This window comes from Pseudophryne corroboree, chromosome 3 (genome assembly GCF_028390025.1).
Source record: "Pseudophryne corroboree isolate aPseCor3 chromosome 3, aPseCor3.hap2, whole genome shotgun sequence".
NCBI classification, from domain to species: Eukaryota; Metazoa; Chordata; class Amphibia; order Anura; family Myobatrachidae; genus Pseudophryne; species Pseudophryne corroboree.
In genome coordinates, this window is record NC_086446.1 from 302,717,692 (window position 1) to 302,735,202 (window position 17,511).

At 43.3% G+C, this 17,511-nt stretch overlaps 1 protein-coding gene and 1 long non-coding RNA gene across 12 annotated transcripts in view; one reads left to right on the forward strand and one right to left on the reverse strand.

Moving 5' to 3' along the window:
- Nucleotides 1-17,511, forward strand: part of LOC135055374 (uncharacterized) — a 902,783-nt gene that overhangs the window by 105,823 nt on the left and 779,449 nt on the right. The window lies entirely within an intron of this gene.
- Nucleotides 5,749-6,776, reverse strand: LOC135057721 (uncharacterized). Its single transcript, XR_010244323.1, has 3 exons — nt 6,700-6,776; nt 6,414-6,626; nt 5,749-5,810 (listed from the first exon to the last, which is right to left on the reverse strand). It is a non-coding gene; the product is annotated as an uncharacterized LOC135057721 (long non-coding RNA).

Genomic DNA, 17,511 nt, shown 5'->3' on the forward strand with positions numbered 1-17,511 from the left:
TATATATATATATATATATATATATATATATATATATATATATATATATATATATATATATATATATATATATATATATATATATATATATATATATATATTCTCTATTTCTATCCATGTTCATCAATATTGAAATGAAATCAGAAGGTGTATCTCATACATCTTTGTATCTCTTTGTCTCTGTTCCCTAAAAACACTCTGCTTGTTTTACAGACCTTTTACCCCTCCAAGACATGAAATGGACAGTTCTCAAGATCGGGCAGATTGCATTTTTATGTACAGGGTTTATAATCCTTTCTCTTGTGTAGGCGAGGGGGAGGAGCAGTGTAGAAGCCAATGTGGGGGGAATAAATGTTTACTACGCGTGAACTAAATGGGGGTTAAAAAATACTACCAGAAAAAGATCTAGAAAGCGCTGACAAACTAGAATTTAAAATGTTTTATTTTTACTTTTATGGTAAAATATAAAAAAACAACGATTTATGAACCATTTTCACTGGCTAAAACAAAATGTAAAATAGCAATTAATGATTTCTAACTACTTTCTATCTTAATCCACTATTTTGTATACATGCATGTTTCCTCCAAAGCCACCATACATATAATGATTTTACAACTGTAAGAGGGTTTATTGGATGTGGGTCCGATGTGGGGGACACCAGATGTCCATACACATGGGATCATTTATTGAGTATATTTGATTGAAATATCATCCCATTATATCTGCAGTGATATCGGAGCCCATAAGGAAAGAATGGTTTCCATATATGAAGGAGACTTATGAAGAATGAGAAACTGGTATTATTAATAAAATGTTGACTCACATAGAATATGCAGAGCTATTTGTTATAAGGTTAAGTTGCCAAAATGCGGTATAATAATTACACGGGAAAGGAAATATAGAAAATAGAATTAGAAAAATATAGAACTATATTGAGGGGAGAGAATTGTTTATGTGCAGTCACAGACTTGAATAATAGAAAATGGACTAATTGTGTAATGTATGCTAATTGTAAACTAGGACCTTTTGAATTATTAATTTGCATCGAAGTATCTTTGATGAACTTTACATATCAAATATCTTCTTGGAACATTTTTAGAAATATATATATATAGTGATGTAACCCATTTTGATAATATAATATAAGTAAAAAGAAATATACATGTCATGTATTTAGGTTATATACATATGTCATACATATGAAGTCTATTCTACTTTTGATAGATTTTTTTAAATTTAGTATGCTCAGTTTTTATAAAGTGATATATATGCATTTGTTGTTATTTGCTTAAATGCTAAAATTTTGGCATGCTTGAAATTTTAATAAAGTATATGCGTAGAATAGGTTAATTAAATAGAAAGTGGTTTGTGTATATGAAAAGTAGCCATAAGAGATACATAGTGTACGAATTTATGAATAATGAATGGTAAAGTTGCCGTTGAATAGAAACACGGGCCAGTATTTACTAAAAGTCCGAGTTTGGTCGATTTTTGTGTTTTTTTTTTCTAATTCCCAATCCGGGAATTCACTAAGCACCAATCTCTGCAGTGTCTGGTCTATTCGTAATGGTTTGAATGACAACGTCCCGAAATACGAATGAATAGATCATCGGTCAAACGCGGCTGTTATTTCATAGAATACGGGAATTCACTATTCATTCGTATTTGGGTGTTAGTCTCTGAGGGCTCAAATGCGGTCGTATTTTTTTGCGATTCGTTAAAAAAAGCGGCAAAAAAATAGACCTGCTTTTTTCAGTCGTGTTTACATGTGTTGCAAATAAAAAATCACTCACACCTGAATTAGGATGCCTATAAAAGGATGTTAGGCCCATTTCAATACACCTACACTCAGAAATGGCAGCAGGACTGTGGGCCAGTGATCTTTTGTGTACTGTGGGATTTCTCACTCAGACATCAGCCTGTAAGTACCCAGGGCCAAAAAACTGAACATGGTCAGCAGGTTGTCCAGGTTCCGCGGAGGCTGCGCAGGCCTCGTTTTTTTAGGGGGCGTTTAAACTTGAACGCATTGTCCGATGATAAGGTCATACAGATGCTCCGTCTAAATCGCAACAACATTTTCCGTCTGTATGACCTTGTCAAACTGGGCCTAGACCCTGAGACAGCATGCTCTCGCCCTGTCTCAGGCCTGCACAAACTCCTGGCTGTGTTGCACTTTATGGCTACTGGCAGCTTTCAGGCTGTGTCTGGGGATGTGATAGGAATCTCACAGCCCACATTTTCCAGAATCTTAACACAGGTGATGTATACCTAACAACCTCTTCTGTTTTGTGTTTGTTTTAATTTCTCGGTGGCCAGTTCTGTCCTAAAAGCTCAAGTTTATTGTTCTTTAAAATGTTCACACAGGTTTTGGCTGTTTTGCAGCCACACATCGAGGCCTCAATCTGCTTCCCTACCCAGGAGTCTCAGTGGCATGCCGTCAGGGTAGATTTCTATGAGCTGGCTGGCATGCCCAAGGTGCTTGGAGCCATAGATTGCGCACACATTCAGCTGAGACCACCTAGGGGCAGGCAGCACATATATACAAACCGCCATTTTGAACACTCCACAAATGTGCAGGTGGTTTGTGATGAAAATCTCAAAATAATGAGTGTTGTTGCTGGTTACCCTGGGGGCTGCCATGACTCCTTCATCCTCAGTCAGTCATCCCTCTTTGATAAGTTTGAGGACGGACAAATGCCAGATGGATGGCTGCTGGGTATGTAATTTGATATGTGTAGGCCTGCGTATACTTTGCCCAAATACAGGTGCAGATGTATTAACCTGTAGAAGGCATAAGGAAGTGAGAAACCAGTGATCTGTGCAAGGTGTTAAAGGCACCAGCCAATCTGCTCCAATATGTAAATGAACATTTAGGATCAGATTGTCTGCTGCCTTTATTACCTTGCACATATCACTGGTTTTTCACTTCCTTATGCCTTCTACAGGTTAATACATCTGCCCCACAGTGTGTTACTTATGCGTTGCTGTATCTTCACATGAATCACGTTACTATATCTGTCTTTTAGGTGATGGAGGATATGGCTGTTTCTCTTGGCTTCTAACTCCATTGTCCCGACCTGATACCCCTGCTGAACACAATTACAATAATGCACATAAGTCCACGCGGAATGTGATAGAAAGATGTTTTGGTGTGCTGAAATCTAGGTTTCGGTGTCTGGATAAGTCTGGTGGACTTTTGTTGTATAGTCCCTCCAAGGTGACTCAAATTGTGATCTGCTGCTGCTTTCTTCATAACATGTGTTTGCAACAACATCTGCCACATGTTGAGGAGGAGGAGGAGGAGGAGGAAGAAAGCAGCCAGCAAGCAAGCAGAGGAATTAGAGACATCTGGTGATACTTGGAGTACTGATGTAGGGAGGCAGGTTAGGCAACAGATCATCAATAGCTATTTCTAAGGTAAGCTTGGTTTGCTTATTTCATTTGTTGTGTCTTCATAAATAGATGTTTTGTTTTTTTGGTCAAAATCCATTACTCAGAATGTGTCTGTCTCCTTGACACATACAAACATACCCTCGTTATATGGTCAACAAATGTTGCATGTGTATTGTGTGTCTTTTTAATATCAAAACAACAGATTATGAGTAGCATGCATTAAGTCTGGATAAGTGTTCGAAATCTTACAGTGCTAATTTCTTACAAGCCCACATCATCCATTTAGTATTTCACTTTATCATTGTGTGTAATGTCCTAATGCACAGATTCACAAACTGGGCCCCCAGGACCACACACAGTGCATGTTTTTCTCGTAACCCAGTAGAAGCACAGGTGTATGAATTACTCACAGACGCATGTAAAAAGGTTCACAGGTGGAGCTAATTATGTCACTTGTGATTCTGTGAGTAGACCTGCAAAACATGCACTGTGTGGGTTCCTGATGGCCGAGTTTGAGAACCTGTGTTCCCAAAAAACGCTCCTCAACATATAATATGTTTGCCTTGGGGAATACATGTGACCCTATGTGTGACGCAACATCATATTTAAGACTCGCAAACTTACTGTAATCAGCAATAATTTATTTCCTAATGTTTGATGCTGTAAACTTGATGTGTAAGTAAATACAGTTTGCCACACATATACATTATTATAAACAGATTTTTTTTTGTAAAAGTACATCTTTGTTTGTTTCAGCATCATGTGTAAAAACATGCTTAATAATTTTTAGCACACACAAACCTGTCCCAACAATACTGACATTCATTTGGACAATGTTTTTCAAACAAAACAAAGGCAACATATTTCAAGCTTTTAACGCCACTCAATTGTGTTAATCTTGTAATGTTGTATAGATAAGATAGCTAAGATATGTATCACTAACATTGTAATATGGATTGTCTGCAGGCAAAGAGAATGATTGGAATCTAGAAAGAGTAATGATTAGAAAAAAATCAAGTGGTCAGTTTACTTCCTGCTAACATGTATGTGTGGCTCCATCAACATTTTCCTCCTCCAATACCCCCAAAAAATGAAAAGGAATAAATGTGCGTACTATTTTTAACAATTAATTTGGTGCACTTATAATTAATGATGTTTAAAAAAGGGGCAAGGAGCTAAGTGTGATATTTTGTAAAGCATCAAAAACACTTGCTAAATTTACTTATCACAAATGTCTAACTTTTTTTTGTTACTTTTTTTTGGTGGCTGCTTGTCCTGCCCTTTGCCTTTAGCACTGTCATGTTGGCGTGCTCTGGTGGACCGTCTTGGTGGTGATGAGACTGGCGTGATATTTGGAGTAGTCGTACCAGAACTGCTGGTTGTTTGCTGTTGGTGCATGCATCTGAGTGTTTCATTCAGGTTAGTGAGGGTGGCATTGAGTTCACGTGTCGCAGCATTTTGATTGTCTACTATTCTGAATAAGCTATCATTAATCTTTTGACTGTTTTGAAAAATGCTCATACAGGTTGAGTATCCCATATCCAAATATTCCGAAATACGGAATATTCCGAAATACGGACTTTTTTGAGTGCGAGTGAGATAGTGAAACCTTTGTTTTTTGATGGCTCAATGTACACAAACTTTGTTTAATACACAAAGTTATTAAAAATATTGTATTAAATGACCTTCAGGCTGTGTGTATAAGGTGTATATGAAACATAAATGAATTGTGTGAATGTAGACACACTTTGTTTAATGCACAAAGTTATAAAAAATATTGGCTAAAATTACCTTCAGTGTGTATAAGGTGTATATGTAACATAAATGCATTTTGTGCTTAGATTTAGGTTCCATCACCATGATATCTCATTATGGTATGCAATTATTCCAAACTACGTAAAAATCCCATATCCAAAATACCTCTGGTCCCAAGCATTTTGGATAAGAGATACTCAACCTGTATAACTTTGCTGTTGTCTGTGCTGTTCTTCCATTAGTCTGTGCTGTTCTTCCATTATGCGCTGTAAGTTGCCCATGACCTGTGTAATGTCTGTACGCATGAGTTCCATGGTATTGCCTATTCTGGTTGTTTGCTCATTTTGTCGACTCAGATTTCTTGAGATTCTTCTGAGGTGAGATGGTAGGCTTGCAAACATTTGTGTCTGCTTACGCAGGCAATCTTCATTAGTGGCCTGCTGTCTAGCCCAAATAGTCCAAAACACCTGATCAGGGCCTTGTGTTCCTGGTGTTGTTGGGCTGTGTTGTGGTGGGGGTGGTGTGCTTTGCTGTGGTGGTGTACTCACAGGTGCTGGGGGGCTCATTCCTTGCATTAATGGCTGCATTTCTAAGATGTTAGTCTCCTCCATGTCACTGTGTTGGTGTTGTTGCGGAGGGATGCTGTTCCCAGGACTCGAAGCTGAAATGTTAAACATATCTCCGTTAGCTATCCATATGGTTGTGAAATTAAAAAAAAAACACTACAAATGGAACACATGTCATTCACTGTTGCTTTAAACTATTCTGCCTAGCAACATCATCACTCATAGCTTAAATACATACATATGCCTGCTTGTGGCAAATGTGTCTGGTTACTTAATTGTGAAAGCAAACACTTTAGTTTTATTGTAGCTCACACATACTCCAGCATAAAATAAACATTGTAATACATAATGTGTTACCTTATAGCTTTGTTCAAACAAACATAGTAATGTTTTTGTAGGTATTTTGCAATGTTACCTTAAGCACACATGAGATTTTTGGAAAAACAAACTTACTTTTTACAAACAAACCAACATGCTTTTTTGTTGCAGCATCTTACACCCAATGTCATACTGTATGACTCAAGTGGACATACATATCTTTACTGAATGTGGACAAGGCCATTTAGTTTGGATTCCATTTCAGCTTTTACTTACTGCGGTAAGTATTTTTGTTTTGGATGTGTTTGGACTTAATGTGGTTATGACTGATTATGATTATGTTCTGACATTTTACCCTTTTTTTCCAGTTTGATACTCACAATCAAGATGAGGGGAGTGTGGATGACGTCTTGGAGGTGTGTCCAAAATTTGGAGTGGGGGGACAGAACATACGGACGATAATCTTCGTGGCGGGGTAGCCTGCTGTGTTTGTGGCGGGACAGACGACCTTGCTTTCTTTTCGGCCACAGGTTTCTTGTGGTGATGTCTAACAGAAGAGCCACTTCTGCTGCTCCATACTTCTTTTGATGGACCTTTTAATGAAAGTGCAATTTTGTTATGCCCATTCCTTTACAAGCATACCCTATACTACAATGGACACTTTACCTGCTTCCGCAGCGTCATCATCATCAGATGTGTTAGGATTTACTGGCCGACGAGTAGTACTGCTTTTTTCAGACACTGTATAAAATGAGATATATTCATAAATCATGCTATTGTGTATACATCCACCCATTATGCTTATAAACATTTATACCTTTAGAAATGCTTGGTTTTTATTTCAAAAAAACATAAGGACCAGAAATACCAAAAAAATTAATTAAAAATTCAAAAATATGCACTATGGCAACATCAAGACAGGCAAACATGTACAGGACACTGACATAGGCCACAAGTTAAACGAATGGGTGTTTTTTTTTAAAAAAAAACAACACAAATTAATTTTGTATTGTTTTTAAAAATAATACAGATGCAATATCTAATTGGCTCTGTGATGTGGCACTCCAAATACACATTACCACTATATGACCACACAAAAAAAACAGCAAATGTTAAGATTTTAAAAAATGCAGTATGATGTCACGGAACAAATACAAGCAAAAAAAAAATTATTTTTAAAACTTATAAAAAAAAAAACCCCCTTCTGTAAAGATGACATTACACATGTAAGTGGTTTACAAACCACTTTCCAGTACTCCAGCCTCTAACATGACAACGACTTATTTTAATAAAAAAAAAACATGGATCACTTATATATAAAACATAGTCATAATTTTTAACGAAAAAAAACGCCCAAAAGGAAAACATTATTGCAGGACAAATCAGAGACACAACAAGTCCAAACTACACATGCTAAATATCTGTGAAAAACACATGACATACAATAAAGTAAGATGTTACATTGGCTTTTAGCTAACACATGACCCAAAACAATGTATTTGCAAACACACACTTGAAAATGGGAGTAATATGCAACCTCACATGACACAGATTACAAAATACAACTTATAAAAAAAACAAACAAAAAAAAAAAACACATGCTCACCATTCTTCCTTGGCCTATCTGAATCCCGGACATGGGTTGCAGAGACAACTTCAGGAGGTATGACACTCCGCATGGGCTCCTCATACTCCAGATATCTTGCAATATAGGGCTGCCCACCACCGGTTTGCCAAGCCAACTTGGCCTCCTTGGCCATTTTGGACTTGACACGTCGCTTTATGTCATAGTACCGTTTGCGGCATGTGTCCTCCGTCCGCTTGACCACCCCCTCACTATTGACAGCAGCAACAACTTTCGCCCACAACACCGTCTTCCTCCGTGTTGGCACCTTGGCGGACTCAGGGCCAAATAGCTGCCTCTGATACTTCATCAGCTCACGCACCAATGCCACATTTTCAGCAAAACTAAACTTAACATTCCGCCCAGTATTAGTAGTGGTGCGTGGCTGCGGAGCACTCTGACTGTCACTTGAGGCTGCTGCAGCAACCTCACCCACCTCCTCCACCTCACTAACCTCACCAACACTCACCTCCTCCACCTGACCGACCTCCTCCCCCTCACTCACACCCTCCACCTCTGAGTCACACACAATTGTGTGTCTAAACCGTTAACACAGGAAAAAAAAGACAAACAACACTCCTCCACTACCACTACACAACTCACACACACACACACACACACACACACACACACACACACACACACACACACACACACACACACACACACACTGACAAGGGACTATAAAGAAAAATAACTGACTAAAAATGAGACAAAACCACAAAATACAAGACAACAAGAATGACTAGACGACTTTCAAACACGATACCACACTCAGAAATCGCTACCAACACTCCTCTTCAAACCACAAAATCACCTACCTCCACAGCACAACCTCCCTCCTCCTCACCACTAACTAAACCCACGAGGTGCGGACGGTTTGGGGCGTATTTATATGGTTGCGCACAGACACTCCTACCATCTGAAACACAACCAATCACGAACGGGGATGAAAATCGAAACAAAGTGAAAATGCGGCCGCTGGAAAAAAAAACCCTGCCGCGTTTAACTTAGTGAAAAAAACAGCAAATCCAACAAAAACACGTACGCAAACGACAATGACGGCCGTAAATGTGGCAAAAAAACCCGACTGGCATCGACATCGGAAAACACGAAAACAATAAACTCGAATGCTTAGTAACTTTGCGTATATGGATTCAAAAAGTTGCATGAAAATGCACCCGATACAAAACGAGTTTAAACACTACACAAACCGACTCAAACACGAATATTAGTAAATATTGTCCATTGTATCTCTAAATATGAGGGAACGCTGAACGGGCCAGGAAAATCATGATGACGGCCACCACGCAGCTGCACATAGTGATTTTGAAAGAGAGGCACGGACCGCAGATAATGTTCGCATGTACGCATGACAATTAATCAAGATAAAAACAGCCAAGCCGAGCCATACATGATACTGACTGAGGAAGCCGCAGAGTTGCTGAACAGCTTTAAGGCGGGGAAACGCGTCTCTTATTGATCTATTTGTGGGACCTTCACTGGCAGAGTCCATATGAACTATCTCCTAACACTGGGACCTTTTTGCATCTCCGGATAAGGCTCGCAGTAAGGGTTGGAAGCACCAGAGCCGGGAGTCAATAGGAGCCTATTGCCCAGAGGGAGTACGCGGTAAAATATTTGCTTTTAAAATAGCATGGCCATATTTAACAGCAATTGCTTGATATAACTCTGCAAAAGAACTGCTTCAAGTTATGCATGCATATTAACGGTTTCTTGCTTGGCAAACTAAAAATCAGATTTACTGTGACGTCCTAAACATCTTTTTGGGCACAGACTTTTAAGACAAATGTGATACAAGAAACACTATTGCAATAGTTTATTAATTCACTGAACATCTATACACATGTTGCAAGCTAGTTTAAATAATATCTTGCTGCAATAAGCCTACTAACACTGCTTTGGCAATTGATTTTTTCTTTATAAAATCATTATGTATGGTGGCTTTGGAAGAAATATGCATGTATACAAAATAGTGGATTAAGATAGAAAGTAGTTAGAAATCATTAATTGCTATTTTACATTTTGTTTTAGCCAGTGAAAATGGTTCATAAATAGTTTTTTTTTTTTTATATTTTATCATAAAAGTAAAAATAAAACACATTTTAAATTCTAGTTTGTCAGCGCTTTCTAGATCTTTTTTTGGTAGTGTCTGTTTTCTGAAGGGTGGGGTAGTCCCTTTGATATAGGAGAGCTGCAGACAGACTATTATTAATCACTGAGCATTTAATTGGCGCCAGGTGGTACTTTTGTACCTGTCGTCGTTTTCTGGGTTAAAAAATAGTCCTCATCCCTTTCCATTCTATAAAATTTCTCTTATACCTCACAGGGACATAACTTTCCCATGAATACATAGGGCATAGCCTTCTGCACATTTTCATATAAAAATAACCTTTTTTGGTGTTTATTATTTTCATTGTGGAAGATACGTGACTACTGTATGTTCTCTGTAAGTCAATTAGTAATATTTCATAACATTTTCCAAAATCTTGAAATGTAAGGAAATGTTCTATGAAGGTTCATATTTTCTTTGGGTATCTGGTCTCTAGGTCGACCACTATTGGTCGACAGTAACAAGGTCGACATGAGTTTTTCACAATTTTTTTGAACTTTTTCCTTTTTAACGATCCACGTGGACTACAATTGGGAATAGTAACCTTGCCTAAAGCATGGCGAGCGGACACGGTGCACTAATTGGGGTTCCCGGTCACTGTACGGAGAAAACTACACCCAAAAAACTCATAACCTTTTGACCTGTCGACCTAGTTACTGTTGACCAATAGTGGTCGACCCTCCATACCACACCCTTTTCTTTGATAACTGTGTTTTGTGTATTCACATCTGTTAATATTGTCATTCCAGATTAGGGATTACTTAATTTGAGATTCACAGGCCTGTGGTTATATTACTATTATAAATTAATTTCCTTTTGAAATAGCTAGTTGTTGTGTCAGGAGGATAAATAGGTTTTATGACTGCTGAGTTATATGCAGTTGCTTAGAGTTCTGGCGGACAGTAAATGGTGCCCAATGGAGCTGTACAATTGTTGCTTCATGCGCGATCGACTGCCTGTGCCGGCATTTCAGCTCGCGAGGGTTTGGCAAGCTGAAATGAGCGAAAGGAACCACTCTGAGAGCTTATGTTCGTGGCTCCGGCGCCCCCTTGATGCAATTTTTAAGCATAATGCCTGTATTGGGACTAATAGGAACTAATGAACCCATGCGTTTTACAGAGGCAACTTTTTTACAGGCATAATCAATATACACAACATTGATCTCATGTCCCCAGTGATTTCCCATGAATATTTGGGTCGGGTCACAAAATTGCTGTCTCTGCATTGTTATTGTTGAACTTTGTTGTATTCTCTGCACTGGATACAGCTATATCAAGAAAGTATCTTGTGGTATTCCAGGGCAGCGAATACTGCCTGTACATCTGAAGGCTGAAAAGTAGAAAAGGATGCTGGTAATAGAAAACCGTGCATTTAGTAAAAGTTTTATGTACGCTTCAGTGATCGCAAAATACGCGCTGTAGCTCGTTTTTACGCGCTACAGCGGACGAGGGACTAATTTTTTTTAAATGAGTGGGTCCTGCAGGAAGCGCTGTGAGTCAGAGTCCTGTGTGAGCCCTAGCCAATACTGAAATGCTACTGGCTGAGACGCACACAGGACTGTGACTCACAGCGCGTCCAGCAGGCAGCGCAGCAGGACCCGCTCAGTGGCCGTATCCCCTGTTACTCTCACTGCCGGCAGCATTCCCCGTCTGAAACCTCCGTCACTATTGTCCTGCCAGCAGGAGCCCGTGCTCCTGTGCCACGTACAGGCTGCGTGAGTTGTCCATCATATCAGGCTGGCTACCCGGCACCGGATTGGTCCCCGCCGTTGGTTTACCCTCCAGACAACACAGCAGACGGGAAACAGTATTTGCGGTGCGGGGAGCATGTATCTTATCAGTGCAGTACCAGGTAACGGGAGAGCATGGGGGCAGCCTCAGGTCGGGCAGGGGTGTGACGAGAGCTCTGTCAAGGAGGAGGGCTCTATCTGTCACGGAGAGGGCTCTGTCACCCATACATGTTACCAAGGGGTGTACTGTGCACATATATGCATTCAGCCGTCCCTGGTACCTTTCCCATGCTGCTTTGTACTCTACTTCTTTGGCCTGTACTGCAATTCAAGACCCAGGCTTACTCATACCCCTTTCTCATACGTCCTAGAGGATGCTGGGGTCCACTTCAGTACCATGGGGTATAGACTGTTCTGCAGGAGCCATGGGCACTTTAAGACTTTTCAAAGGGTGTGAACTGGCTCCTCCCTCTATGCCCCTCCTCCAGACTTCAGTTTTAGAAATATGCCCAGGCAGACTGGATGCACTCCAGGGGAGTTCTACTGAGTTTCTCTGAAAAGACTTATGTTAGGTTTTTTATTTTCAGGGAGGACTGCTGGCAAGTCTCCCTGCTTCGTGGGACTGAGGGGGCAGAAGTAGGAACCAACTTCCTGAAGAGTTTCATGGCTCTGCTTCTGGCTGACAGGAGACCATTAGCTCCTGAAGGGAACTGAATGCTAGCTGTGCCTAGATGCTCACTCTCACAGCACGCCGTCACCCCCCTCACAGAGCCAGAAGTCAGAAGACAGGGGAGTGTTAGAAGAGAGATCTTCAATCAAGGTGACGGCTAAAGGTACCGCGCGGCTGGCGGGTGCGCAGCGCGCCATGTTGCCCACACATACACATACACAGGCACTGCAGAGCGCGGGGGGCGCGCCCTGGGCAGCATGAAACCTAATAAAACTGGCAAATGAAGGGGCATGAGATGCTGAGGCATAGTCCTACCCCCGCCGGTATAAAAATTTACCTCATAAATGCTGAGGAGAAACGCGCCATTACAGGGGCAGAGCTTCCTCCTCAGTCAGCCAGCACACTGCTCAGCGCCATTTTCTCTGACGTCCTAGTGGATGCTGGGGACTCCGTAAGGACCATGGGGAATAGACGGCTCCGCAGGAGACTGGGCACATCTAAAGAAAGATTTAGGACTATCTGGTGTGCACTGGCTCCTCCCCCTATGACCCTCCTCCAAGCCTCAGTTAGATTTCTGTGCCCGGCCGAGCTGGATGCACACTAGGGACTCTCCTGAGCTCCTAGAAAGAAAGTATAGTTTAGGTTTTTTATTTTACAGTGAGACCTGCTGGCAACAGGCTCACTGCAGCGAGGGACTAAGGGGAGAAGAAGCGAACCTACCTAAGTGGTGGTAGCTTGGGCTTCTTAGGCTACTGGACACCATTAGCTCCAGAGGGATCGCACACCGGACCCGACCTCGTCGTCTGTTCCCGGAGCCGCGCCGCCGTCCCCCTTACAGAGCCAGAAGCAAGAAGGTCCGGAAAATCGGCGGCTGAAGACTTCTGTCTTCTCCAAGGTAGCGCACAGCACTGCAGCTGTGCGCCATTGCTCCTCATGCACACCACACACTTCGGTCACTGATGGGTGCAGGGCGCTGGGGGGGAGGGCGCCTTGAGCAGCAATATTAACACCTTGGCTGGCAAAACTGACACCATATATAGCCCCAGAGGCTATATAGGTGTAAATTACCCCTGCCAGAATAACACAAAAAGCGGGAGAAAGCCCGCCGAAAAAGGGGCGGAGCCATCTCCCTCAGCACACTGGCGCCATTTTCCCTCACAGCTCCGCTGGAAGGATCGCTCCCTGGCTCTCCCCTGCAGTCCTGCACTACAGAAAGGGTAAAAAAGAGAGAGGGGGCACTAAATTTAGGCGCAGTATATATATAATACAAGCAGCTATAGGGGAAAACACTCTGTATAGTGATATCCCTCTGTTATATAGCGCTCTGGTGTGTGCTGGCATACTCTCCCTCTGTCTCCCCAAAGGGCTTTGTGGGGTCCTGTCCTCTGTCAGAGCATTCCCTGTGTGTGTGCTGTGTCGGTACCGCTGTGTCGACATGTATGATGAGGAAAATGATGTGGAGGCAGAGCAAATGCCTGTAAATGTGTTGTCACCCCCTGAGGGGTCGACACCTGTGTGGATGGACTTATGGAAGGAATTACGTGACAGTGTCAGCTCCTTACATAAAAGGTTTGACGACATAGGACAGCCGGCTACTCAGCTTGTGACTGTTCCAGCGTCTCAAATGTCATCAGGGGCTTTAAAACGCCCGCTACCTCAGATGGCAGACACAGATGTCGACACGGATACAGACTCCAGTGCCGACGACGATGAGACTAGTGTACCCTCCAATAGGTCCACCCGTTACATGATTGAGGCAATGAAAAACGTATTACACATTTCTGATAGTACCCCAGGTACCACAAAAAAGGGTATTATGTTCGGTGAGAAAAAACTACCAGTAGTTTTTCCTGCATCTGAGGAATGAAATGAGGTGTGTGAGGAAGCCTGGACTTCCCCCGATAAGAAATTGATAATTTCTAAACGGTTATTGGCAGCGTACCCTTTCCCGCCAGAGGATAGGTCACGTTGGGAAACATCCCCTAGGGTAGATAAAGCGCTTACACGTTTATCAAAACAGGTGGCACTACCGTCTCAGGATACGGCCGCCCTAAAGGATCCTGCTGATAGAAAGCAGGAGGCTACCCTAAAAGCTATATATACACACACGGGCATTATATTGCGACCAGCGATTGCATCAGCATGGATGTGCAGTGCTGCTGCTGCGTGGTCAGATTCCCTGTCTGATAATATTGATACCCTGGATAGGGACAATATTTTGCTGACAGTAGAGCATATAAAAGACGCTGTCTTATACATGCGTGATGCACAGAGGGATATTTGCCGGCTGGCATCAAAAATAAACGCTATGTCCATTGCCGCCAGAAGGGGGTTATGGACTCGGCAGTGGTCAGGTGATGCCGATTCAAAAAGGCACATGGAAGTTTTGCCTTATAGGGGGGTGGAACTGTTTGGGGATGGTCTTTCAGACCTCGTTTCCACAGCTACGGCTGGGAAATCGACATTTTTGCCACAGGCTACCCCACAGCAAAAGAAAGCACCGTATTATCAAGTACAGTCCTTTCGGCCCCATAAACACAAGAGGGCTCGAGGCGCATCCTTTCTGCCGAGAGGCAAAGGTAGAGGGAAAAAGCTGCAGCATACAGCCAGTTCCCAAGAGCAAAAGTCCTCCCCCGCGTCCGGTAAGTCCACAGCATGACGCTGGAGCTTCACAGGCGGACCCGGGTACGGTGGGGGCCCGTCTCAGAAATTTCAGCACACAGTGGGCTCTCTCACAGGTGGATCCCTGGATCCTTCAAGTAGTATCTCAGGGGTACAGGCTGGAATTCGAGACGTCCCCCCCGCCGTTTTCTAAAATCTGCCTTACCAGCAACTCCCTCTGCCAGGGAGGCAGTGTTGGTGGCTATCCAAAACCTGTTTTCACAGCAAGTGATTGTCAAGGTACCCCTCCTTCAGCAAGGAAAGGGTTACTATTCCACAATGTTTGTGGTACCGAAACCGGACGGTTCGGTGAGACCCATCTTAAATTTAAAATCCTTGAACACGTATATCAGAAAGTTCAAGTTCAAGATGGAATCGCTCAGGGCGGTTATTGCGAGCCTGGACGAGGGGGATTACATGGTCTCTCTGGACATCAAGGATGCCTACCTGCATGTCCCCATTTACCCTCCTCACCAGGAATACCTCAGATTTGTGGTACAGGACTGTCACTATCAGTTCCAGACGCTGCCGTTTGGGTTATCCACGGCACCGAGGGTCTTTACCAAGGTAATGGCCGAAATGATGATACTCCTTCGCAAGAAGGGAGTTTTAATTATCCCGTACTTGGACGATCTCCTGATAAAGGCGAGGTCCAAGGAACAGTTGGTAGTGGGGGTAGCACTTTCTCGGGAAGTGCTACAACAGCATGGCTGGATTCTCAATATTCCAAAGTCACAGCTGGTCCCGACAACACGTCTTCTGTTCCTGGGAATGATTCTGGACACAGACCAGAAAAAAGTGTTTCTTGCAGTGGAAAAAGCCGAGGAGTTGTCATCTCTAGTCAGAGACCTCCTAAAACCGGGACAGGTGTCGGTACATCAATGCACACGAGTCCTGGGAAAAATGGTAGCTTCGTACGAAGCAATTCCATTCGGAAGGTTCCACGCAAGGACTTTCCAGTGGGACCTGTTGGACAAATGGTCCGGGTCCCATCTCCAGATGCAACAGCGGATAACCCTGTCGGCAAGGACCAGGGTGTCGCTGCTGTGGTGGCTGCAGAGGGCTCATCTACTAGAGGGCCGCAGATTCGGAATACAGGACTGGGTCCTGGTGACCACGGATACCAGCCTTCGGGGCTGGGGTGCAGTCACACAGGGAAGAAATTTCCAAGGACTGTGGTCAAATCAGGAGATTTCGCTTCACATAAATATTCTGGAGCTAAGGGCCATTTACAATGCCCTAAGCCAAGCAAGGCCTCTGCTTCAGAACCAACCGGTACTGATCCAATCAGACAACATCACGGCGGTCGCCCATGTAAACAGACAGGGCGGCACAAGAAGCAGGAGGGCAATGGCAGAAGCCACAAGGATTCTCCGATGGGCGGAAAATCATGTGTTAGCACTGACAGCAGTGTTCATTCCGGGAGTGGACAACTGGGAAGCAGACTTCCTTAGCAGGCACGACCTCCACCCGGGAGAATGGGGACTTCATCCAGAAGTCTTCCAAATGCTGGTAAACTGTTGGGAAAGACCACAGGTGGACATGATGGCGTCCCGCCTCCACAAAAAGCTAAAAAGATATTGCGCCAGGTCAAGGGACCCTCAGGCGATCGCTGTGGACGCTCTAGTAACACCGTGGGTGTACCAGTCGGTTTATGTGTTTCCTCCTCTGCCTCTCATTCCCAAGGTACTGAGAATAATACGAAGGCGAGGAGTGAAAACTATACTCGTGGTTCCGGACTGGTTAAGAAGAGCTTGGTACCCGGAACTTCAAGAGATGCTTTCAGAGGACCCTTGGCCTCTGCCGCTCAGACAAGACCTGCTGCAGCAGGGGCCCTGTCTGTTCCAAGACTTACCGCGGCTACGTTTGACGGCATGGCGGTTGAACACCGGATCCTGAAGGAAAAGGGCATTCCGGAGGAAGTCATCCCTACCCTGATCAAAGCCAGGAAGGATGTCACTGCAAAACATTATCACCGCATTTGGCGGAAATATGTTGCTTGGTGTGAGGCCAGGAAGGCCCCAACGGAGGAATTTCAACTGGGTCGATTCCTGCATTTCCTGCAAGCAGGGGTGACGTTGGGCCTCAAATTGGGGTCCATTAAGGTCCAGATTTCGGCCCTGTCGATTTTCTTCCAGAAAGAACTGGCTTCACTGCCTGAAGTTCAGACTTTTGTAAGGGAGTTCTGCATATTCAGCCTCCTTTTGTGCCCCCAGTGGCACCTTGGGATCTCAATGTGGTTTTGGAGTTCCTGAAATCACATTGGTTTGAACCACTTAAGACTGTGGATTTGAAATATCTCACGTGGAAAGTGGTCATGCTGTTTGGCCCTGGCTTCGGCCAGGCGTGTGTCAGAATTGGCGGCTTTGTCATATAAAAGCCCCTATCTGATTTTCCATATGGATAGGGCAGAGTTGAGGACTCGTCCTCAGTTTCTCCCGAAGGTGGTATCAGCGTTTCACTTGAACCAGCCTATTGTGGTGCCTGCGGCTACTAGGAACTTGGAGGATTCCAAGTTACTGGACGTAGTCAGGGCCCTGAAAATGTATGTTTCCAGGACGGCTGGAGTCAGGAAAACTGACTCGCTGTTTATCCTGTATGCACCCAACAAACTGGGTGCTCCTGCTTCTAAGCAGACTATCGCGCGCTGGATTTGTAGC